Source organism: Macaca nemestrina, chromosome 6 (assembly GCF_043159975.1).
Source record: "Macaca nemestrina isolate mMacNem1 chromosome 6, mMacNem.hap1, whole genome shotgun sequence".
In the NCBI taxonomy this organism is placed as follows: Eukaryota; Metazoa; Chordata; class Mammalia; order Primates; family Cercopithecidae; genus Macaca; species Macaca nemestrina.
The window spans coordinates 61,497,667-61,525,158 of record NC_092130.1 but is presented as its reverse complement, the minus strand read 5'-3'; the positions used below and the strand labels follow the sequence as shown (position 1 = coordinate 61,525,158).

General features: G+C 38.6%; 1 protein-coding gene and 1 non-coding gene across 5 annotated transcripts in view; one reads left to right on the top strand and one right to left on the bottom strand.

Moving 5' to 3' along the window:
• LOC105500020 (DTW domain containing 2) overlaps positions 1–27,492 on the bottom strand; it is a 474,953-nt gene that overhangs the window by 212,820 nt on the left and 234,641 nt on the right. The window lies entirely within an intron of this gene.
• On the top strand, positions 15,070–15,133 carry LOC112423381 (U7 small nuclear RNA). Its single transcript, XR_003013854.2, has one exon. It is a non-coding gene; the product is annotated as a U7 small nuclear RNA (small nuclear RNA).

The following is a 27,492-nucleotide window of genomic DNA, read 5'->3' as shown; positions in this document are numbered from 1 at the left end:
GGTTTGTTTGTGGGTTTCTCTCAGTTCTCTATAGACTGTGGATATTAGGCCTTTGTCAGATACATAGTTTGTGAATATCTTCTGCCACTCTGTCAGTTGTCTGTTTACTCTGTTGATAGTTTATTTTGCTGTGCAGAAGCTCTTCAGTTTAATTAGGTCCCACTTGCCTATGTCGCAATTGCTTTTGGGTTCTTAGCCAAAAATTATTTGCCAAGATAAATGTCAAGAAGAGTATTTCCTAGGTTTTCATCTAGTATTTTTATAGTTTGAGGTCTTATATTTGAATCTTTGGTCCATTTTGTGTTAATTTTTGTATATGCCACATAAAGACACAGATGTTGCCTTCAAGAGACCCATCTCACAAGTAATGACACCCACGGGCTTAAAGAAAAGGACTGGAGAAAGAACTATCATGCAAATGAAAAACAAAGAGCAGAAGTTGATATTCTTCTATCAGACAAAACAGACATTAAACCTTTAACACTTAAAAATGACATTACACAATTATAAAGGGTACAATCCATCTAAAAGACTTAACTATCCTAAATCAATACACACCGAATATTGGAGCACCCAGATTCATAAAACAAGTTCTTTGTGAACCACAAAAACACTCAGCCACACAATAGTAGTGGAAGACTCCAAAACTCCACTGACAGCATTAGGCAGATCATCGAGACAGAAAACTAACAACGAAACTCTGGACTTAAATTCAATGCTTAACCAATTGAACCTAACAGACATCTACAGAAAACTTCACCCAACAACCACAGAATATACACTCTTCTTATCTGCACACAGAATATATTCTAAGATCAACCACATGCCAGGTCATAAAGCAAGTCTCAATAAATTCCAAAAAATGGAAATCACACCAAGCACACTCTCAGACTATAGTGCAATAAAACCAGAAATCAATATCAAGAAGATCTCTCATTTATCAATATTGAAGGAAGGGATTTCTAAACTCCAGTGCTTTACATCTCAGAATAAAAGCATTTGGTCTCCCAGGTTCAATAGTTAAGCTTAAGCTGGAATCCAGAAACATTACCAAGGAACACTCAGGTTTCACCAACTATGGTTAAAAGTAGGTTTTATAGTTGTTGCACTTGATTTTTTTGTTTGTTTGTGTAGCTTTTTAAAATCCTACCTGGAATAGTGGGCTTTATTTGAATAAATAAGAAACCCAAAGTAAACTTAGTAGGTGTTAAATTTTTCAAGCCAGGTGGATGCTGCTGGAAAGGAAGAAGGGAAGGAAGACAGTGAGGAAGGAAGGGAAGGAGAAAGACAGAGAGACAGACAGGGAGGGAGTGAAGGAGAGAAGAAGGGAAGGAGGAAGGAAACTTCATAATGTGTTGATGATAGTGTTTTCTACCCACTTTTATTTTCCTGTTCATTTTTATTCCCTTTCTTGTTTCGCTCCTGTATTCCTAAAACATTGCAAGAATCTTCTCCAAAACAAGAAGCTTGCATCTCAGGATTTACAATCTTATTAGGATCCTTAGTCTTGCCTATAACCTCTACTAGACAGTGAGCTACAGGAAGGCAGTAGACACATCTTGATGCATGGTAGGCACTCAAAAAACTAAATAAATTAATGAAGAAATAAACTTATGAAAATGGCTGCATTCTGAAGCAAATGAACACACCAGTAATACATAGTGCATGCTCTGGGTTTCCCAAACTTCAGATATCTACATTCTATTATAATATTTTTATATATTATATTATAATATAAATATTATAATATTTGTCTTCATACTGTTCCATTGTTTTACTAAATAAGATTCATTTGAAGGAAAATTTTATATGACTATAGTAAATGCAAAACCATTATCAGTTGACATAAATGGCCAGCAACTGTGAAAACAAATACAACAAATGTTTGATTCCTTGACCTGATGGATGGTTGTAATTATTTTTTATAATACCTTTATTAAGATATGTCACCTACCATACAATCACTCATTTAAAACATACAAGACAATGGATTTTCATATATTCACAGTTGTGCAATCATCATCACACTATTTTGGGAACACTTTCATCACACCAAAAAGAAGCCCAGTACCCATTAGCACCCACTCCCCAGTAATTATTTTTAAACTATACAGATATATTATATGTTGTATGTCATCTTCTCTCTCTCTCTCTCACTATATATGTATACACACACACATATATACACACACATATGTAAAACCTTATACTGATATATATATAGGTATATACATCTTTTATATATACATAAAAGTGTAAGGTAAAAATTATATAGTATACATGTATGTGTATATAGAGAGAGAGATACACACACACACACACACACACACACATCAGAGTGAGGTAAAAATGATTATTCTAGGCCAGGAACAGTGGCTCATACGTGTAATTCCAGCATCTGGGAGGCCAAGGCAGGAGAATTGCTTGAGCCCAGAAGTTCAAGACCAGCCTGGATAATATAGCAAGACCCTGTCTCTACAAAAAATAAAATATTAGTCAGGCATGGTGGCACACATTTGTAGCCCCAGCTACTCAGGAGGCTGAAATAAGAGGATTGCTTAGGCCCAGGAGGTCAAGGATGCAGTGAGCCATGATTGTTCCACTGCACTCCAGCCTGGGTGACACAGTGACACCCTGTCTCAAAAATAAATAAATAAATAAAAATTAATTAGTGGTATTAAATTCTAACTAGATACTGATACGCTAACGGCTGTGGGCTGAGGCCCCCTTTCTCTGAAAGGTTAGTACGTGTTAGGGATAAAGGCTTCAGACCAGCCCCAATAGAGGGTTCCTCTTCTAAGCAATCAAAATAATTTAAAAAGAAATGAAATAGGAAGAGCTTTCTCACCAAGTGATTCAAAGTTATTTAATGTCTGTCCATGTGCCCCAAAGTCATTTCTCATATCCTGGTGTTATGTATTACACTCATAGAAACACTGTGCTAGGTGTACTCACACCAGATCTGATTCTAGAAAAGTCCTGACTACTCATTAATTATATAGTAGAGGAATATGCAAAGTTTCACTGTAGATATTTCACTCTATTGTTTCATAATCCCACTTGGCAAATGTGCCCCCGTGAATTGCAGTGTGCTTCTCTATCCTTCTGCACCCAAAAGTTGGGTCCTCAATCCAGAACTGCAATTAGCTTGCTGTTGGAGTCCAGCAATCTTGTCTACAGCCCTTATCTTAAAGAAGAGGAAATTTAGATCACAGTGACTGTAAATCAAATCTTTCACAGTGTGCCTGTGCATCTTGGTCAATCAATCAACAGGTTTTATTTGTTTCTTGCTGTACTGGGAGGAATGGAGGAAGGCAGAGGAAAGTGTAATGTATTTTCTCCCCCCTATAGCTTTTAAGTTCTCACCACATAAATTTCCTTTTCTCTGTGCAGAATCACAGGTGAATGACAGTTCCACAACACCACACAAGTTTCCTGAACATCAGTCCCCAGTGGAATCGGATGCAAGTATTTCTTCCCCTTTTGTGGGTAAAATCCAGACTCCCTTTGTTCAGGGATGTGCATCAAACACTAAGTCACTTGAGTCCACCTATCATGGATCACAAATTCCTTGATTAAAAAATAAAGCCCATTCGTAGAACTGGACGTTGTCAGGCAGCAGACCGTTTGCCATAACTATGATAAAAGCTAGCAAAGAAGTAGGTAGAAAAGTCATTCTTCCCCCTAACAGATGAGTCATCCCTCATGAAATTGATGACTTTAGAACATCTTCTTAGATTCATAAAGGCAAAAGTTTCGGTGATTTTGTAGGAAATGATAGCTTCCCACAAATTAGTTTTTAAATTGAATTTTTTACTCTTGAGATATTTGATAAACTTCTGCCTTTACCACTAAAAATCATGCCAGAAAATAATCCATATGACCATTTACCTGAGTCATGATTTATCTATGGCAAGTTTCTATCCAAAGTTCAACCTATTATAAAAAAATGTTTGTTTAGGATGAAATGCCTTGCAAATTAGCATCTTCTAATTCCAAAAACAAATCCTAATTTAAATTTTTCTTTGGAATTTTAAAGACAATATGCTCACATAAATATCAAAATATTTAGAATGTGAGTGTTGAGGAGGGGCCGAGAATTTTAACAGCCATTCCAGAGGGTTGGGCATGAGACCTAGGTTCTTCTCCTGTTGCAAATCCTTTCTCTGTCTTTGATTCATTCTCCACCTTCTATGATTTAGAATATTATTTCCCTGAGTGAGAAAGGAATAATTGCTAATAAGCAATTTAGCCTGAGATATGCAATAGAATTGACACCAAAGTTGGTTTCTTTCTACTAAGTGTACTGATGAGTTTTGATAATATAATATATATTTCAGATACATTTGTATTTGCTTATAAATTAATATCCATGTTGAGCATCCCTAATCCCAAAATTTGAAACCCAAAATGCTCCAAAATCTGAAACATCTTGAACACCAACATGACACCGCAAGTGCAAAATTCCACACCGGCTTCATCTGTGACAGGCACATGATGCAGTTTACTCAGTGACCCCAAGGAAAGAGACCCTCCCAAACCAATTCAGCTGCTGTTATTTAACAGTTGATACAAGCCAGGCGCAGTGGCTCACACCTGTAATCCCAGCCTTTGGGAGGCCTAGGCTGGCGGATCACTTGAGCTCAGAAGTTCGAGACCAGGCTGGCCAACACGGTGAAATCCCCTCTCTACTACGAATACAAAAATTAGCCAGAAATCACTTTAACTAGGGAGGTGGAGGTTGCAGCGAGCCGAGATGGTGCCACTGCACTCCAACCTGGGCAACAGAGAGAGACTGCATCTCAAAAACAAACAAACAAAAAACAGTTGATATGGGTATTCTGGTGATTATACTGTTCTATTTAGTTACCCTGAACACATCATTTTTTTCATTGTATTAGTGTTACATCACATTTTTTACAGTTAAGTACTTATGTGTGAATAAGTGTAAGAAAACAATTATTTATCAGTAGCATATAATATAAATTCAGTCTGGAGTGACAGTGATGCCAAACCACCACATGGGTGGCTGAAATAGTGACACCTTTTCAATGTACACAGACTTTGTTTCAGTTTCACACACAAAGTTGTTTAAAATACTGTATAAAATTACCTTCAGGCTATGTGAACACGGTATATATGAAGCATAAATAAAATTTTTGTTTAGGCTTGGGTCAATTCCAAAGATATCTCACGATGTATATGTATATGCCAATATTCCCAACTCTGAAAAAAAAATCCAAAATCTGAAACACTTCGGTTTCCAAGCATTTTGGATAAGGGATACTCAACCTGAAATTTATAATTATGGAGTCACACTTTACATTTGAGCAACGCAAGTGAATCAGAAGTGTGATAGATAATTGAAATATATCCCTGAGATATAAAAACAATATAAACATGAATTTAACATGGTAACTATATATAAGCATACTTTATAGCTGCAAATTGTCTTAGTAAATGTGTTTTAGGAGCCAATACTATTTGTATACTTTATGATGGGAAACTAATAACAGAACTTCAGGGTAAAAAAATAGTGATATTTTTACCATCAGTTCATGTGCATTTTAAGAGGCAATGTGATCGTCATTCAGGGGCATGTCTGGGTTCCTGAATGTTTCCTTTGTCCTATTTACTATCCACATAGCCTGGACTTCAAATTTAGCATAACTCATGGCTCAGTTTTAACCTCATAATTCCCACATTTTTACAGCTCTGTATTTCTTTCAGTTTTGTAATGTGAATTTATAATTCATTCATACAAACCAAACATGAGACAACATTCTATAGTTTTTTAACCTATTTTAACTCCCCTTTTTAAAATTTGTTTGTACCACCCAACAACAATGCCAACTAATGTCAGAATATGGCACTTAGTAGCTTTGGCCATTGAATATGTGCCTATATTCTTTAAAATTATATCTTTTCACATGTCTGGTAGCTGATAACTTAGAAAGCAGAGTTATTAGCAAACCAAATCTTTAACAAGACTAGAGGAAGGAGCACATCAACTGGTACATTTTCAAAATTCGAACCCCATAAGTAATCTCTAAAACCTCAAATTCTGCGGTGGCTATAATTCATATTTTATTTTCAAATGTATAAAACATTTGGTGTATTCTTATCAACTGCCTACTTAGATAGCTTTTCCAAGTATAACAGCTTTTAATTTTCCAGTCTATATTGTCATATTTTCCTCCCACAAAAAATATGAGCCATAAATTACATCCTAAATTTCTGTTCCTTGATCGCATCCTGGTCTACAGTTTCCTGCCTTTTATAAGATTTACCCAACACCACTCGTCCACCTAAGCTGCCCAGCCCAGTTTTTGAAACTAAATAAAGGTGGGAACTTGAGCCACTGTCAACATCCAAAGCAATGTTTTGCACAGGAGGCCAATCTTGGCTTCTGGAAGGAGCAGCCCTCTCTCTTCACCATGTCAGGTCAGTGTAGAGAATCCCATCAGTAATTTTAATGTATTTATTCAAGACGATCCTTTCAAAAGAAAAGTGTTGGCCCAGGATGAAAGCAGAGTCATAACTAAAGACCCACAGTCTTGAAGTTTCACAATAAGCCATGCTTAAGAAATCAAAAAGACTACCATGAGAGAGGATATTCATGAGAAAACACAGTATCTTAGAAAGTGTCAGAGGGCAGACGGGTAGAGGAAGCAAAAACAAAATGCATGGAGAGGGCCAGAAAGAAGCAGGAAGAACCACTGGGTGATTCTTTATGTGGGCCAGTTATACAATTCTGTAGAAAGAGCTTCAGCTGCCCTCACTTGCCTGGCTAGATTTTTGCACACTCAGCTGGTAATATTCAAGAATAATTGTTCGGCAACTCTAATCAGATGGAATGCCCCTGGATCTTAGCTCCTCTCAGCCACTCTGAAAATACTAGGCAGGCAGCTTTTGTCTATTGAAGAATGAGGATGAAAGTATTTGCCAAGATGGAAAATAGTTTAAAGTATAGGATTGTCCAGCTGGCAAAGGCATGAAAAAAAAAAGGTGCATGTTTTAAGACTGGCACTGGAATTGGTCTTGAAGTTCTACCTACTGTCTCGGCGGCTACCTTAGAGGAAGTGCGTTTATGCCACTGCATTACACAATCATGACCTTTTCAAGCAGTTAGCTCATACCAGATACCGTAGCCAAAGTCTAAAATTTTTAATGAGCTAGAACAATCTGTGGCATCGTAAAAACTCTGCAGATTGAATAAACAATGGTAATTAACAGTGAATTATATATCAGCCAGTCAAACACATACACCTTTCTCTTCACTAGCTACTTCCATCTCTTGCATAGTTAAGTCTTCCCTGAAGGCCACTAGTCACTGAGAAGGCCGAGAATTCCCTAATTGCCATCTGCTCATCCACTGTTACCACTACCTCTCAGGGTGACACCCAACCAGGGTCATGGGATGGCATAACTAGAGGGAAAATCAGGCTCTCAGGGATAAAGCCAGGTAGTTTTCTCCTCCATAAGGCTGATTGTAATAGTAGTTTGGGCTGCAAGGGAAAGAAGTGAGATGGAAATCCAAAGCAAGCTGAAGAGAAAGAACCAAAGGCTTGGTTTGTGGACACAGAAAGCCAAAGCTCTCTTGTTAACAAGGAGGTCATGGAGGTCAGGGAGGTCCCAGAAATCTGTAAGGCATCACAGAAAGCCCCCCAAAAGGCTGAGACCAGAACAACATGTAAACTAAACCAGCCAAAAGACTGCAATTGGAGACAAATAGCCAATATATGATAAGAGAAGCAGGAAGATCAGCTTCTCTGCAAAGACCAGCTGCAAACCAGGTCGAACAAGGTCTGGAGTCTGTACAGAGGAAAGATTTGCTACCTTGGGAGGCTGGCAAGGGTACTGGCAAGGGGAGACTTGGGCCTTAACATAGAAGAGGCCCAAGGCCTAAAGTATTAAGAAAGGGATATCAACCAAGAATGCCAAGAGAGGAAGGCACACATGCAGGATACTAGGAACAAAAAATAGAACTGAGTGTCTTGATATCCTAGAAACAGAGGTTCTAGGTTTATGAGGAATATGGCTTCCAGCCATGGGACCACAGCTTGCCAAGGACTGAAAGTATCCAGTCCCACCTCATCTGCTCCACCACCCTCCATCTCTCCTGTTCTTTTATCCTCTAATCTGCTTTTCTAAAGTCATGTTAGCATAGGGAATGTCTCCTCATTTTCCTTCCTGTCATTTCTCCCTCCTTTTCTTTTCTCTCCTTTTGTGCTTTCTCTCCTTTATCTCCTTCTCCCTCCTTCTACTCTAACCTTCAATACTATAATTTTATAAATGTGGAATTGTGACAAATTATTCTCATAGGGAGAGCAGGGAAAACGCAGAAATGACATTGAAGTGAGTATAATGTGTGCTACTCCTATATGACTTCAGAAAACAAATAGATTAAAATATATTTACAAGGCTGTTCACATGACTTTTTTTATATATAAGGCTGGGAGGGAGACCAACTTTAACTTGTTTCCCTAATACTGTTTGCAAACTAACCCATTCTTTTCCCACTGGTTTATAATTTTTGATATATTGGGGTCCCACTAATATCCTATTAAAAATAACATAATCCCCTTTCCCTGTGGTTACTTAAGAACAATGAGAATTTCAGGAAGCCTATGGTCTCTCTCTGTGGCCACCAGCACATGATTAATATAATTGATCACTTATGCTTAGCAAAATGCACAAAGGGTAGTATTCTCATGAGAACTTTTGGTTGCTCACATCTCTACTAGAATCTTTGTGTTGCCACAAATGAAATCCAGGACATTTGTTTCTAGGTTTTATGCCCCTATGAAAAATTCAAAGCCAGGCAACTAAGATGATGTAATGCAACCTCGGAGAGAATCCTTCTCACTCTGCAGCAGTTGTGTTATTTGCAGGAGACATACAGCTGATACCCTTTGTTTAGGTTTTATCTTTACTTTCCAATGTCTCTCTCACTGGGATCTGCAGATCTAAAAGGAGACAAATCAAATTCCACACTGGGGGAAGTTGTGCCCAGCCACAACATAGTACTAATTTCATTTAGATGGGCAATAATCATCTATTGAGATCTTCCCACCAAGAACCATGGCTGTCTGAGACCAGGAAAATGCAGCAGGATGCCTAAGGACCTGTAATATAAAAACCATCCTCCTTGTCCCAGTTCCTTTAACAATCTGAGCAATTAGGTCATTAAAGACAACAAAATCAATATCACAAAAAAGGGAACTTCATAATATATGGAGAATAAATGAGCTTGCCCATTTTTTGTTTGTTTTTAATAGAAATATCACTGCACTCTGGCAGAAAGACCGGTTAGAAAAAATTGGCTCTGACTTCCTGATAAATTCCCATGTGTAGATGAAACACAGGTTACCAAGCAAAAAGTGATGGTACTAACTGTGCTAAGAGAATCATAAATCATTATGGTTTGGAAATGAAATTGACATTTCATAATAAAAAACTTCAAACTAGCTACTAGCAATAACTAGAGTCCCCAGAGAAAATTTCTATCAAGATCTGCAAATCATCTTGTCAATTATGACTTTCACGCTTCAAAATTCCTCAAGTTGCTCAGTCTCCTCCAGTACTTGGGACTAATTAAATAATCTTTCTCTTCCTTCCACAGTTCACATAGCAGTGTAATTTATACTTATATCATAAGGGTTTGTGTGTGTCTGTGTATATGTGTGTGTGTATGTGTGTGACAGAAAAGATAGTTACTGATTGATTTTGAGAATTCAGGTTTATGCTGTGTACTATTGCCTCACAATTTGAAAATAATCTCCAATAATTAATGAGGCCACAATCCCAAACTCATAAAGATTAAAAAGAGAGAGAGAGACTCTTTAAACTCCAAACTCACAGAACAGATAAATGTGTGGTTCTTTATATCCAAAAAGGTAGTTCTTTACTTTCTAAAAGTTCTACTGCTACATTCCTTTAAATAAAAATTTCCCTTGGAGCATTTAAAATAGATTTACTTTTCCAAAAATTCAACTGACAACTTTTTACATAAACAGTTGTTACACAAGGAAAAGCAAACTTTCACATGTTTACTTTCACACCATATCATTTATAGCTGAGTGTGCTAAAAATCTGAGACAGAAATCTAAGAACCATCTCAGAAAGGTAGTTCATCTTGGAGGGAGGGTTGGTGAGAAGGTCCTGGTCAGCTAAACATTTATGGCAGCATAGAAAAGGGTGGCATGGGCTGGGCGCAATGGCTCACGCCTGTAATCCCAACACTTTGGGAGGCCGAGGCAGGTGGTTTACTTGAGGTCAGGAGCTCAAGAACAGCCTGGCCAACATGGTGAAACCCCGTCTCTACTAAGAATACAAAAATTAGCTGGGCATGGTGGCGGGCGCCTGAAATCCCAGCTACTCGGTAGGCTGAGACAGGAGAATCACTTGAACCAGGGAGGTGGAGGGTGCAGTGAGCCAAGATCGTGCCATTGCACTCCAGCCTGGGCAACAAGAGCAAAACTCCATCTCAAAAAATGAAGAAAAAAAGAAAAGCGTGGCATGAAGAAGAACACTCTCAACATGCTTCAAATGGCTGGAAAAAAAAAAGTTTTCCTCTGTAACAAGCTAATGTTTATGCTGACAGCCTATGGTCTGACTATGCATGGCAACCTGGCCTCAGGGCGAGACAGGCACAGCAGCAGCCCACAACCCTCACCCACCTGAGCTGTGGATAGCTCAAGACCACAGATCATGGCTAGTGGCAGCAGGCACAATGAAACCAGTATGATCTGTCTTAGGCAAATGTGTTATTCTTTGGGGAAGTTATAGAGGTAGCATAATAAAAGAAGGCAACACTCAACCCAACAAAGTATATCTTCAATGATGGCATCATAGACCCTAATGATCCATCAGAGAATTTAATAACCTCATTAATGTTCATAAAATCACACCAGGTTGGTAACCAGTAAATCTGTCCAACTGGTAATGTCACAGTTGAATGAAAGATCCAGGGAGGATAATGATAGCAGAAAAAATGTGTCATCCTAGAACTAGCCTAGAAGTTGGGGTGAGGAAGTATGAATTTGGGCCAAAGTTCACATTGCAATAATTTCAGAAAGAGCACAAAGCTAACTGTAGACAAATCATAATACTGAAACATGGTATGTGGGGCTCTTCAAACAAAGCATGGAAAAAAGACGTAATGCTTAAAGAGTCCAGTTCACAATAAAAAAAAAAAAAAATAACACCTGCTCTTAAGAAATTGCCAGCTATGAAATAAATAGAAGTAAGTAACTAGGCCAGGTGCAATGACTCATACCTGTAATCCCAGCACTTTGGGAGGCTGAGGAAGGTGGATCACTTGAGCCCAAGAGTTTGAGACCAGCCTGGGCAACATAGAGAGACCCCCTCTCCATAAAAACTAAAAGAAAATTAGCCAGGCATGCTGTCATGTGCCTGTGGTCCCAGTTTCTCAGGAGGCTGAAGTAGAAGGATTGCTTGAGTCTGAGAGGTCAAGGCTGCAGTGGGCCATGATTGTGCTACTGTACTCCAGGCTGGCCAACAGAATGAGACCCTGTCTCAGAAATAATAATAATAATAAGTGAGCAAACTAAAATGCAATGAAAAGCAACGTAGCTGGTGCTGTGGGTGCCCAGAAGAAGATCCTGTATCCATGCATCTAACTTTTAGAAGCTTTAAATATCATTGGCTAGAATTCATTTTTCAAATACAGTATCTGTTTTTAAAATTAACTCCCTTTTCATAAAGTGCACTGTTGGTGTAATCTTTGGTTTCAAGCTCTTTGCCAGAGACCAATACTCTCTAAGCATCTGAATAATGCAAAGTAAAGATCCAGAGTCCTGCAGGTTTTCTTCAGACTTGAAAGACTGAGGATTCATGTACTTAAGATCAGGGGCATATAAAAGCAACCTACAGACTCAGGTTACAGGGTGTGATTTTCTAAGTCAATATTCAGTTTCACAGCCAGAATCTGTGAAAAGAGAACAAACCATGAAAAAACTAACAATTTTATGGTGGTTGAGATGATATAAGTTCCCAGAGTTTTTTTAAAAAATCAGTTTTTAAAGATAAACTAACTAAAACTAGTCCAAGAACTGAGACAGAGAATTAAAAGATGGTAGCACACCCAAAGAGCATGCTGGGTCTTGAATAGCTAACATGTTTCAAGTAGTGGAGGAAGATGTGCTAAAATAGTTACCTACTTAATTGCCTACTTATCTAGTTAGCAGTGATAATGTAAGCTCCTGAGAGTAGGCACTGTAGGTCTTTCATGTTTACATCCCAGGAAACACAAACTATATTTCCCATGGAAATGGCAAGATAAATTCCTGTTGAATGGAACAATTTTGGAAAATTCTGTATGATTCCTATTCAAATTGGAAAGAATTAAAACAGATAACACTAATTTTTTTCAATATTAATATATATCACAGAAATTATAAAGCAATATCTGACAGAACAAGAAACATAAATTCAAGTAACTTACTGAAGACCTGAATTTGGGGAATATGTCATCATATATAGCATTTCTGTGAAAAAAGAATCAAGGAAACAAGCTTACATGTGATATTTTTAAAAGAATAATCTAGACTCATGAACATTTAGTATGTGGTATAGTTTGGATTTGTCTCTCTATCCAAATCTCATGTCAAATTGTAGTCCCCAATGTTGGAGGAGTGGGCTGTTGGGAGAGCTTGATTGGATCAAGAGGGCGGACTTCCCCCTTGCTATTCTCATGATAGTGAATGAGTTCTCACGAGATCTGGTTGTTTAAAAGTATGTACCAGCTCCCTCTTCTCTTTCTTCCTCCTGCGCTAGCCATGTAAAATATGCCTGCTTCCCCTTTGCCTTCTGTCATGATTGTAAGTTTCCTGAGGCCTCCCCAGCCGTACTTCCTTTACAGCCTGCTCAACCACGAGCAAAGTAAGTCTCTTTTATTTACAAATTACCCAGTCTCAGGTAGTTCTTTATAGCAATGTGAGAACAGACTAATACAATATGTTCATATTTGTACTCCACAATGGCACAGGCTTCACTAGATGTATGGTAGCCATTTCAACTAAAAGCAATTTGAAAAGTGAAAAATCATCTAGATTGATCATCCAGTAGAAGTTTTATTCAACCAGCAGACTTTACTCAAGAAACATTACATGCCCTGGGGGACTAGATCAACTTTCCATAAAAGGAATTCAAATTTTATATCCTATCCCTATGTCTTCCCCTCAGTGAAAATCAGTGAAAATTTCTTTCCTGGCTCAAAGCCTAGATCTGTACTTTTTTTTTTATCTGAATAAACAAAGATAATTATTTTGCATCCTGAGCATGAGGTCATATCATTCATTGAGAAGAGAGGTTCCATTTATAGCAGTCACTATTAATTCTCTAATAGTCATTTCTCCCATCCTCCTTGCTAACAGAACCCCACTGTAGTTCAGGCAGCCCTGTGCCCAGTCCCATGGGATGAGTAAGGAAATGTATAATAATCAATTAAAGGAATTCCATTGCTCTTGGCTGGTGATTAGCCTACAAGTGGATATATGCCCTACTTCTGGCTAAACAGATGTAAAGAAAGCATTTTTTTCTGTGATACAGTCAGGAATGCAAGGACAAAGAGCTTGCACCTCCTACCCTCCCTTCCTATCTGTGTGTGGTGTGGATATGCTATGTAGAGGTATGGCAGCCATTTTGCAATCATGAGGTGACAAGCCTGTGAAGGAACGCCAATGTTATGACGTTACGTAAATGAAAGGACCTGGGTCCTTGACGGTAACTCTGAGTCACTGGACCTATCTGCAGATGGTTCATCTCCATGTCTTATTGAGTGAGTAAATAAAAGCCCTCATGATTTACAGTTATGTAAGGCTCTCTGATAAGTGCTCCCCAAAGCATCCTAACTATCTATAACAACTCTTAGACATTGAGGCAAGGATAATTTAAAATTTAACCAATCCTGCTTCTCCTATATTTTCTATAATCCAACCACATTTTTCTCTTTTCATCAACTTTCCTGTGAACTTAGATCACATGGTTCATCATTCAATCATGCACTTATTATTACATTTTTAACTCCCTCACACCTTTATCCTTCTGTTGCACTTGCTCAGCAAAACCCCATCCTAGATCAATCAATCTCCACATTTCCCATCCGTATCTAGGCTTCTGAATACCACCAGAGAAAATCATAGACTCAATAGATTAGTGTCACCATAAATTCAGTCTGCATTCTCAGTTCAGTCCTAAGGAATAACCTATAATCCTTCTCTGCATCTCTAGTTAGTCACTCTCCCAACAACTGTTTCAAGCCTTCACCAACTCATCCCTCCCTGTCTATGTACATCTCATTTCTGCTTTACAAGACTCCCTCAGTTTCTCAGCAGCCACTCACAGTTACCTGCATTCACTCTCACCATTGTCTTTTTTTATTGTAATCATTAGGTTGTTCACTAAATACCCTAATGATCCACCTTTATAGCACTTGTTAAGATCACACTAGCTGATCCTCCAGTACTTGGGCAGTGGTTAACGAGTTCTCACCAATAGTGAGGGGAAATGACAGGTGTTGCTTTGGGGCCAGAGCATTTCAGACTCCTCCAGAACTTTCTTCCCCTCAACAATATCTCAACTCCATCTAGGTGACTATAATGAACAAAGCAAAAGTAGACACGTAGCATGAATAAAAGTTAAACCTGTTAAAAAAAAAAAAAACTAAGATTTTGAAGTGTTTGTTATTGTTGCATAACATAGCTTATTCTCGTTGATACGTCTTTTCTCCTACATCACAAAATATTGTGTCTCAACCGTCATCTCTCAGGTGTATCCTTCCACTTGTTCTCCATCCTCAGAGATGCTGTTCCACCAATCATTCTGTCTTTCTTTCTCTCTCTCCATATATATATATAGTGTGTGTATATATGTGTATGTATATATATGTGTGTATATGTATATATACATGCACACACACACATACATGATTTTATATATATATATATTATATATATATATCTATATATCCTCAACCTTTCCTTCATTCCACATTTATCTTTAAACTTTTCCTTCATTCCATTTAGTATAAAAATTTGTTTAAAGTAGTGTTACAGCTTTTTTAGAATTTGTCTAGCAGGCTTTCTTGTTTTCACCATAAAATGCCCTACATGGATTAATTTTAAAAATTGTTAAAAGTAATCCCATATTTTCAATCTTTTAAAAATGTCCATTATTGATCCTATATATTTCCATAGCTTCAATCTTTATGTCTCTCCCTTATAAAACACAAGTGGGCCAAGTCCTACTGCCTTGCTTGAACAATATACTCTTTATGTACTGCATTCACTTGCACTCTTCCCATTTACTCTTCATCCCATCATAATCTCATAGCCACCCCACACCATTCCACGACAGCAATCTTCCCAAAATTATATGTGCACTCAGGCGCTAAACTGAATGGACCCTGTACTGGACATGCTGGCCTATCTTCCTCTGTACATACTTCTCCTTCTTTCTTAAAATGGCCCGTTCCCAGCCCTTCTGAATGAATCTGCTGTGCCATGGCCTACAGGCTCTATCACATAGACTTGGATGTACTTTCTACCATGAGGCTCCCCAAGAAACTCCCCAAATCAGGCACAGCTGATTAGCCATGAGAAGACACATAATCTAAAGGCAACAAATCCATAGGAAAGGCCAGAAAATTATGATTTGTGTACAGGTTCATAAAAAGGATATTGGCTAAGTTTTCTTTCTCTCATGAATTTGAACTAAGATCAAAGGAAAGTTGGCATCTGGTGATGAGGAAACGGTCCTAGGAGTCTATGAAAAATTGGAACTGGGTCAGCACTATGGCCATATACAAGAAACCATATACAAGAAACCACAGAGCAGGGTATTAGCTGAGAACAGGTAACTGGGCAGCAACTCAGAGATGGCCTCTGGAGAAGGGGTAGAGTGAATAGCGTTGGTTCCTACTGGCCTTTCAGACCCAGTGGCCAGTCTTTTTGTGGTCCAGTTGTGCTTGGTTTTTGTCTCAGATTTATATAAAATTTTATAAACTATCCTTAAAATGAATCCCTATTACTATAATGTGAGTGGATTTTTTCTTAGCAAAAAGTTCTTTTAACCTTTATTTCATTTTACCTCCTTCTAGCATTTTGCAATATTGACCAACACCTCTCTTGAAAGTTTCTTCCGCCTTGCTTCTCTGACAGGAGGAGCCTCTGCTTCATCCTCTATTGATACCTCTCATTTCTTCTCAGTCTCCTTCAATGGCTTCTCTTCCTCTGCCAATCTGTTAAATGTGAAAGTGCCTGAAGTTTTCCTGTTGGCTTTGGTCCACACTCCCTGGACACTTTACCCACTGTCATGTCTTCAACTCCAATGTAGTTGCAAACTCTTAGGATTTAATTCTGTCCAACTAACATGAATTTTTGGAAAATCACTGTATTAGTCAGGGTTCTCTGGAGGGACAGAACTAGTAGGATATATGTATACATGAAAGGGAGTTTATTCAGGATAACTGACTCACATGATCACAAAGTAAAGTCCCATGATAGCTCGTCTGCAAGTTGAGGAGCAAGGAAGCCAGTGGTGGATCAGTCCAAGTCCCAAAATCTCAAAAGTAGAAAAGACGACAGCGCGGCCTTCAGTCTGTGGCTAAACCACTGGTGTTAAGTGCAAGAGTCTAAAAGCTGAAGAACTTGGAGTCTGATGTACGAGGGCAGGAAGCATTCAGCATGGAAGAAAGATGAAGGCCAGGAAACTCAGCAAGTCTGCTCTTCCATCTTCTCCTGCCTGCTTTATTCCAGCCACGCTGGCAGCTGATTAGATGGTGCCCGCCCAGATTGAGGGTGGGTCTGCATTTCCCAGTGCACTGACTCAAATGTGAATCTCCTTTGGCAACACCCTCACAGACACACCCAGGAAAAATACTTGGCATCCTTAATCCAATCAAGTTGACACTGAATATTAACCATCACAATCGCATTTACATTTGTGAAAACAATCATTCAATTATTAGTCACAAGACTTTACATTTTTCATTTCTAAGATAGTTTGTAACATTGTAGTGAAGGTCTGTGACCAAGTTCTCAACACTATCATTCATTAGTGCATAATGACAACCTTTCAACAAACATCTGATAAAGATGCCGCAGTAGAAAATTCTGGAGCAAATATATAAAATAAATTATTCAGCTGAATCTTTAGTTCAAATTTGCTCAAAGGGTTTTGTTTGGTTATATATAAGAATTTTGTAATTTCAATTTTTATGCAGAAAAGTGTGTAATCAAAGTAGTTATTAAGACTGAAGTCAGCCATGAGTTGGGAAAAAAATCACTACACACACACACACATATCATCTATGAATATATTATATATACATACACATATTTATGACCAATGGAAGAAGGAAGTCAGGAATTGATTAATACCATCAAACTGTAAAGAAATAATTTAAGATCATAATATTTCATTGCCTCAGTTTATAGATGAAACAGAGAAACAGAGAACCCATGGTTTGCCCAAAGTGACACAGCTTGCTCATTGCAGAGTTGGATAGTCATGAAGGTCACCTGACTCCTTCTCCAGCACTCTTCCCAGCACTCTATGATTTATCAACTGCTCTCAAACATAATGGCAAGATTTTTGAGGGCTGAAGAAGACATAGTCAGAAGGCATTTATATTCTCAACAGAATCTCCCTCTGCCACGGCACTTTTCTCCCATAGGCTCCTGGATATGGGAGATGGGAAGCAGATGTTATGAGAAGGGATGTGAGAAAAGGCAAATTCACACCTTCTCTTTGATGAGCATAGAAGGATTCAAACTGCTCTCTCTGGAGTAGTTAAGACAGCTGCTGAGATGTACCAAAGCTTTGATCCAAGAGCCTGAAGTCCCAGAGTCATGAAATCACCCCAGGAAGAGAAATAGGGTGAGTTTTAAATCACATTTGGTAATTTATGTCTGCGTATAAAATATACTAAAATTAGAAAGAGTGGTAACAGATAAAAGATGGTAGAAAATGTTCCAAATTATTTCATTAGAAGATTGCTCTAAAGTACCAAATTTAAACATACTGAGGCTATTGTTTTCAATTATTAAAATATTCTACTGTTTTTAAAGGTTTACGTGTGAATATGTATGTGTGTATGTGTGAGTGCATATATATCTCTGTGTCTATATATGTGTGTATATTTACATATACATGTAATACTGAGAGTGAGAGAGAGGAAAATTGCTAGAGCTTGAACAGAGAACCTCATCTAAATTGGGAAAAATTAAAATCCTGGGTTCAATCACCAGGCATCTGGCACTTAATAATGGCCTTTCCAAATTATAAGTTTAGCTTTTAAATCTTTTTTAAAGCACACGAAATGTTTTAAATTTATAAAACACCGTACAGTTACATATAGAGCTACAGTTATAAATTTAAATGTATAGTTATAGATAATGTATGGTTATAAATAGCTATAGCTATATGCATTATAACTATATATAATTGTAAATATATGTTATATATGTAAGTATATATATTACATATGTAAGTATATTTTATATATATATATGCCCACAGACACACACATACACACACAAAGTGACAAGAAAATATTCGCAGGTTTTAATTGAACTTTTCATATACTATGCCAAGAGAAAACATTCGATTTCTCAAATCAGATCACAAAATATTCAAAAGATGAGGGAGGCACTGAACTGCAGCTTTGACTGAATGACTATATTGAATCCAAAATTCCAGAAATATTTTTACTGCGTACTCTTTGCAGTCAGGTTATATTAAATCATTTATATTCTGAGATACCCACATGCATGATGAAGTCAGCATCTCTCTTTAGAACAGCAATGTCAGACAGCCCACCGGGGAGGTGGTGAGTGAGTGTGCAACCCAGCCCAGGAAACCATGCTTTTCACACAGATCCTTGCAATCAGTGGATCGGGAGATCCCCTCATGAGCCCACGCCACCAGATTGGGCTCAGAGCTGTATGGACTCTCAGCTGCCACTCAGGCATGCAGGGAGACCAGAAGTTTTTGCGTACTCTGGCCCCAGGAATTCCAGTGAGGTAGGAGACCCACCCATTCTTCTCGGAAAGGGGCTGAAGCCAGGGAGCCAAGTAATGTCATTCAGTGGGCCCCACTTCCATGACAGCTCACAAGTTATGACCCACTGGTTTGGAATTCCAGCCAGCCGGCAGCAGCAGGCTGGAGAATGCCTGAGAGTACTGAGTTCCCAGTAGGGGTAGGATGGCCAACATCTCTGCGGCTGGAGTCAGCCTGTTCTGGCCTGCTGGCTCTAGGGAGTCTAGGTGGTCCAGACTGGGAGGAATTCCCCACAGGACAGTACATTTGCTGTGGCAGATCATGGCGAGACTGCTTTAAGTGGGACCCCAATCCATCCCTTCTCATCAGGTAGGGCCTCCCTGTGGGAATTTTAGCAACTGCAGCCAGGGTTTTACGGACAGAACTCTGATCTCCCTGGGACACAGCCCCCTGGGGAAAGGAGTGGCCGTGGTCTCTAAGGCTCAGCCAACTTAGCCTTTCCTACCTGCTGGCTCTGAAGAGTCTGGGGGCCTCTGTACAAAAGGGGGTTTCCACCAAAGCAGTGCACCCACTCTACCAAGGGGAAGCCAGACTGCTTCTAAGCAGATCCCTGATCCTCTTCCTCTGGACTGGGTGAGACCTCCCAACAGAGGTCTCCAGACACTTCCTACAGAAGCGTTTGAGCCGGGATCAGTTCAGTGCCCATCTGGAAAGTACCTCCCAGAAGAAGCGGCAGGCTGCCATCTTTGCTGTTTTGCAGCCTCCACTGGTGATACCTCCAGGAGCAGTGGAAACCCAGGTGATTAGGGTCTGGAGTGGACACCCAACAAACTGCAGCAGCCCTACAGAAGAAGGGTCTGACTGTTAAAACAACAACAAACAAACAGCAACAACAACAACATTGACAAAAAAGACCCCATAAAAACCCCATTCAAAGGTCAGCAACCTCAAAGATCAAAGGTAGATAATCCCACAAAGATGAGAAAGAATCAATGCAAAAATGCTGAAAACTCAAAAAGCCAGAGTGTCTCCTCTCCTCCAAATGATTGAACACCTCTCCAGCAAGGGCAAAGAACTGGGGTGAGGATGAGATGGCTAAATTGACAGAAGTAGGCTTCAGAAGTGGGTAATAACATACTTCATTGAGCTAAAGGAGCATGTTCTAACCCAAGGCAAAGAAGCTCAGAATCATGATAAAAGAATACATAGGAGCTGATACACAGAAGAGCCAGTTAAAAGGGGACTATAAATGAACTGATGGAAAAACAACACGAGAAATTCACAATGAAATCATGAGTGTCAATAGCCAAATAGACCAAGTAGAGAAAAAACAGAATTTACATTCTTCTAATCACCACATGGCACTTATTCTAAAACTGATCACATAATCAGAAGTGAAACACTCCTCACCAAATGCGAAAGAACTGAAAATCATAACAAATAGTCTCTTAGACCACAGTGCAATCAAATTAGAACTCAAGATTAAGAAACTCACTCAAAACAAAACAACTACATAGAAATTGAACAACCTGGATGGGTGCAGTGGCACATGTCTGTAATCCCAGCACTTTGGGAGGCTAAGATAGGAAGATCATCTGAGGTCAGGAGTTCAAAACCACCCTGGCCAATATGGCAAAACTCTGTCTCTATTAAAAATACAAAAAGTAGCTGGGCATGGTGGTGGGCACCTGTAATCCCAGCTACCCAGGAGGCTGAGGCAGGAGAATTGCTTGAACTAGGGAGGCAGAAGTTGCAGTGAGCTGAGATCATGCCACTGCACTCCAGCCTGGGCAACAGAGTAAGACTCCATCTCATAAATGAATAAATAAATTGAACAATCTGTTCCTGAATGACTCCTGGGTAAATTATGAAATTAAGGCAGAAGTCAAGAAGTTCTTTGAAACAAATAAGAACAAAACGACAACATACCAGAATCTCTGGGATGTAGCTAAAGCAGTTTTAAAGGGAAATTTACAGCACTAAAATAACTACATTAAAAATCTCGAAAGATATCAAATAAATAACCTAACATCACAACTAAAGGAACTAGAGAACCAGAGCAAACAAACTCCAAAGCCAGCAGAAGACAACAAATAATTAAGATCAGAACAGAGCTGAAGGAGATAGACACCAAAAACTCTTTTAAAAATCAACAAATTCAGGAGGTGTTTTTTAAAAAAAAAATTAATAAAATAAATAGACTGCTAACTAGACTAATAAAGAAGAAAAGCGACAAGAACCAAATAGACAAAATCAGAAAGTATAAGGGGGGTATCACCACTGACCCCACAGAAATACAAACAACCATCAGAGAATACTACAAACATCTCTATGCACATAAACTGGAAAACCTAGTAAAAATGGGTAAATTCCTGGACACACACAACCTGACTGAACCAAGACTGAACCAGGAAGAAATTGAATCCCAGAATAGACCAATAACACGTTCTGAAATTGAGGCAGTAACAAATAGCCTACCAACCAAAAAAAGCCTGGGACCAGATGGATTTACAGATGAATTCTGCTAGAGGTACAAAGAGGAGCTGATACCATTTCTTCTGAAACTATCACAAACAATTGAAAAGCAACAATTCCTCCCTAACTCATTTTATGAGGCCAGTATCATCCTGATACCAAAACCTGGCAGAGATACAACAGCTAAAGAAAACTTCCCTCCAGTATCCCTGATGAACATCAATGCAAAAGTCCTCAATAAAATACTGGCAAACCAAATCCAGTAGCACATCAAAAAGCTTATGATCAAGTTGGCTTCATCCCTGGGATGTTGATTCAACATACGCAAATCAATGAACATGATTCATTACATAAACAGAACTAAAGACAAAAACCACATTATTATCTCAATAGATGCAGAAAAGCCCTTCGATAAAATTCAACATCCTTTCATGTTAAAAACTCTCAATAAACTAGGTATTGAAGGAACATACCTCAAAATAATAAGAGCCATATATGACAAGCCCACAGCCAATATCGTACTGAATGGCCCAAAGTTGGAAGCGTTCCCCTTGAAAACTGGCACAAGACAAGAATGTCCTCTCTCACCACTCCTATTCCACATAGTATTGGAAGTTCTGGCCAGGAAAATCAGGCAAAAGAAAGAAATAAAGGGTATTCACATAGGAAGAGGGGAAGTCAAATGATCATCGTTTGCAGATGATATAATCCTATATCCCAAAACCCCATCATCTCAGCCCAAAAGCTTCTTAAAGCTTACAAGCAACTTCAGCAAAGTCTCAGGATATAAAATCAATGTGCAAAAATCGCTAACATTCCTATACACCAACAACAAGCAAGCATAGAGTCAAATCATGAATGAACTCCCATGCACAATTGCTACCAAGAGACTACAGCTAACAAGGGAAATACAGGACATCTTCAAGGAGAACTACAAACCACTGCTCAAGGAAATCAGCGAAGACACAAACAAACGGAAAAGCATTTCATGCTCAATATCATGAAAATGGCCATACTGCCCAAAGTTATTTATAGATTCAATGCTATTCCCATCAAGCTACCATTAACATTCTTCACAGAATTAGAAAAAACTCTTTTAAAATTCATATGGAACCAAAAAAGAGCTTGAATAGCCAAGGTAATCCTAAGCAAAAAGAACAAAGCTAGAGGCATCATACCACCCATCTTCAAACGATACTACAATGTTACAGAAACCAAAACAGGATGGTACTGGTTTAAAAAAAAAAAAAAAACAGATACATAGATCAGTCCAACAGAATAGAGAACTCTGAAATAAGGCCACATACCTACAACCATCTGGTCTTTGACAAACCTGACAAAAACAAGCAATGAGGGAGGGACTCCCTATTTAATAAATGTTGCTGGGAGAACTGGCTAGCCATATGCAAAAGACTGAAAATGGACTCCTTCATTACTCCATATACAGTAATTAACTCAAGATGGATTAAAGACTTGAAACGTAAAACCCAAAACTACAAAAACCAGAGAAGAAAATCTAGGCAATACCATTCAAGACATAGGCACAGCCTAGTATTTCATAATGAAGATGCCAAAAGCAATTGCAATAAAAGCAAAAATTGACAAATGGGATATAATTAAACTAAAGAGCTTCTCCACAGCAAAAGAAACTATTATTAGAGTGGACAGACAACTTACAAATGGGAGAAAATTTTTGCAATCTATCCATCTGACAAAGGTCTAACATCCAGGATCTACAAGAAACTTACACAAATTTATAAGAAAAAAACAACCCCATTAAAACATGGGCAAAAGACTTGAAAAGACACTCTCAAAAGAAGACATTCATGCAGCCAAAAAACATATGAAAAAAAACTCAACATCACCGATCATTAGAGAAATGCAATTCAAAACTACAATGAGATACCATCTCATACCAGTCCGAATGCCAATTATTAAAAATGTCAAGAAACAACAGATGCTGGTGAGCTTGTGGAGGAAAAGGAGTGCTTTTACATTGTTGGTGGGAATGTAAATTAGTTCATTCATTCTGCAAGACAGTGTGGGGATTACTCAAAGATCTAGAAGCAGAAATGCCATTTGACCCAGCAATCCCATTACTGGGTATATACCCAAAGGAATATAAATCATTCTATTATAAAAATACAAGCACACCTATGTTCATTGCAGCACTGTTCACAATAGCCAAGATGTGGAATCAACCCTAATGCCCATCAGTGATAGGCTAGATAAAATAAATGTGGTACATATACACCATGAAATACTATGCAGCCATAAGAAAGAACAAGATCATATCCTTTGCAGGGAAATGGATGGAACTGGAATCCATTATCCTCAGCAAACTAACCCAGGAACAGAAAACCAAACACTACATGTTCTCACTTATAAGTGAGAGCTGAACAATGAGAACACATAGATACAGGGAGGGGAACAACACACACACGGGTCTGTTGGGTAGGACAAGGGGTGAGAGAGCATCAGGAAGAATAACTAATGGATGCTGGGCTTAATACCTAGGTGATGGGTTGACCTGTGCAGCAAATCACCATGGCACACATTTACCTATGTAACAAACCTGAACGTTCTGCCTATGTACCCTGGAACTTAAAAGTTGCAAGAAGAAAAAAAAAAAAGTAATGCCCACAGTCAAAGCATGGCATGCACTTCAGCAGCTAATTTTTTTCACCCTTCAGGCATGGATTAAAGTGCCCTTTTATGGCAGTGTTCAGAGTTAGCCCGCAAACCTCAGAATCTCCTCAATATTCTTTGTTAGCCCTCAGCCTCAACTGTCAGTTTCTAGTCAAATCACTGTTGCCTAGAGTCGCCTTCTCCCAACTCCAGCCAGGAGATCTTCATTTCTAACCTTACTTGCCTCTCGAACCCCTTGAACACTCCCTCTGGCCTGGCTCTACTCAGCTCTGGATGAATAAACAATGGCTTCTCAGCTCTCCCTTTTTCTAGACCTTCTATTCTGCACTCTGTTTTCCAAGATGGTCAGGGACCCTTAAACCTTGCCCGATACCCCCATACTTTTTAATGATTCCACCTTTTCTTATAATATCTAATTCTCTACTCCTTAGGCACCTCCTCTCAGAGCCACCTCCTGAGACCAACAGTCCAAATTCAGTGATGCATCTCAACAGGAGCTGCCAAGGAATCCTCTCTCTGTACAGATACTAACCTATACTCAAGGCAATATCATCATGCTTAACCAACCAGATGAAAGTGTTCTTGATCCCCACACATTTCAGGAAGTTTACTGTAATAGAAAAAAATTTGAAGTCCAACAGAAATGAATCTTTGTGCTTGGAGACTGTCACTAACACCCCAAATTCACTATAGTCCTTAGCCTCGGGAAAGCAAGTAATTGATTCATCTGTTGTATTTTAATGTCTTTACCACTTTTCAATGTGCTGCTGCGTTTATAAGCTGCAAAATGTTTGGGATTAGATGTCTGCTCTTGAAATGTGCTACTTTTGGCAGGGTTTTCAGTAATACCTCAGGGTACTGTTTTGGAAAATTTCAGGAATTCTCTTTGTAAGCTTATGAAGGGCCATTCTCTTAAAATGCACTGGATTGCCCCTTCTCATTTGGTACATTTTCCCTAACACAGACAAATTTGCCTCCCTCCAAGTCTCCAAGTTTAGTGCAGGCAGGAAAAATAGTATATTTTGTCTCTTGAAGATACTACTAAATCATCCCCTAGCATGCTATTATACATTTATTCATGCCTTGTGTTTATTGTCTGTCCACTGACTAGCAGGTAAGTGCCAAGGAGGGCAAGGATTCATCTTCGGTCTCTGTTTAATCCGTTGGCCTATAACAGTGCCTGGCCCAAAGTGTAAGTTCAGTAAATATTTGTTAAATTTGTTAAGCAATTAATCTTCTGCTATACAAATTTAACCTGAATGCTTTGGCACTTGTTATGTTGAAACAAGAGGTACAGTTTGAATTGAAAAATACCTCATGAGCTTTGAGAGAAATACCTCCTTTGAGTGAAAGGAGATCATGATTATTCCATCCTACTCTAATGGTATGAATTACTCGATGAGGAGCAAGAAACATGACATTTCTTGTGTTCCAAATTGAATCAAATCTGGCTCAATGCCCACAGAAAAACTTTTTTGAGAAATCCAATAAAAGCCACCTTTTTGGATTACCTCCCCTCTCCTTCTTTCAAACAAGCAATCTAGAGCTATAGAGTTCAGAAAAATGAAACAGAGAAATTGGTACTCTATTTTGGTTACTGGTGCTTTTGGTATATAGTAAAAGAAATGGCTCCACCCACAGTTCTTCTCCCTTCATCCCAAGTTCAGCCACGGAGACACTTCTGAAGCACCCAAGATGACAGGATATAGTTTCCAGTCTATACAGGCACCACATGACCATTACCATGTGAAATTCTTGCATCCACAAAAGCACTGCTTTCCAGTGGGATGAGATATCTATCACTAACAGAAACTACAAACCCTGATTCTTTTCCTAGTTCTCAAGTATCATCTAATATCCCAGAGTTTCTTTCATTTTCCTCTTAATTCTCTCCCTTCCTGTCTCTCAAACAAACAAGCAGAAAAGGTGATTCATACTGGCTTTGCTATATCTCATACTAGTGTATAATCACCTGTTCTTATAGATGGACAGAACCCAGACCCTAGAAACAAAAATATTTGACTTGCCTTTTTCAAGGAACAAATAAAAGCCAGGTTTTAGGACATTCTTGATTTAGGTGGTGAAGTAGGGGATTTCAGGTAGGACTGGCTTCAGTTGCTTGTAACCAAAGCTCCAAAACAACAATGGCCTTAAAAAGACAAACATTTGTTTTATCTCCCTTAGAAGAAGTCCTGAGATAGCTCCCAATGCTGGTATGGAGGCTCCTATCCTATGCTCCACCAACCTTACCATGCCACCTCATGACGCAAGGTGACTGTTCATGTATTGGCCATATGCTAACAAACAGAAAGAAAAAGGGTAAAGGGTGCATGACAGATATTTTTAAAAATTCCCTTGGGCAGCCATAATCTTTCATTACAGCTCACTGGCAAGTCACATAGCCAGACTAGTACAAAGAAAGATGAAAACTGTAGCCTTTATCCTACATGGTCATCTTGGATATTGGGAAAGGCAATAGCAGTCTATACTTCGAACAGAACATTCATTCTGTTCTTTCATCGTAAGTTGGTAATTGTGAAAAGCAAAACACAGAGATTTTTCAATAGGTCATCAAACTGTACAAAATACTAATAAATAATCCTTTTATTCTTCCATGTTTAAGATCCACTTCAAGTCTCAATTGCCACTTGCCCCACACTTTTGTTGAAGGTGAGAGACAAAGTCATTTGTCATCAGCATCTTCTCAAAATTCTTTTGTCATCTGACTTGGTCTCAGATAGATTAGTAGATATTCATGAGATATATGATAATAAAAGAATGGGACATAAGAGAAGCAAAATCTAAAATCAAGCCTAATTTGAATTCTATGAAGGTTGGGCATGAGGACAGAAGTAATAGAGTAAGTGAATCTTGTCCCCACCTCCACTCCCACCAAATTATAAGCTTGAAGAATTTGTATCATTGTTTTATACCTCCCAGAATCTTCTATATAACCAGCACTCAATTTTGCTACACTGAGTTGAAAATTGATAATAATATAAATAGACATAAGAACTTTTGTGAAAAACAAAGAAGAAGAAGAATTTAAAACACTTTCAAATTAATGACATGGCAGAAAAGAGCACTGTACCAAAAGTTGGCACACCTAGGTTCTATAAGTGTCTTCACTAGTTATTGCGTATTGGACCTCAGTTTCCCCATGTGGAAAATGGAGTTTATAACTCTACTCCTGCCTTTATCTTTCAGATTTTAATTATGAATAAATATTAATTGTGAAGTGTTGTATGGTATATCACTTTTCTGTATTCTTCTTCCTAGACCTACCCAGCAAATATACCAGATTGAGGAGTTTTTGCAATTTGGGGGGATAAGCAAAAAAAA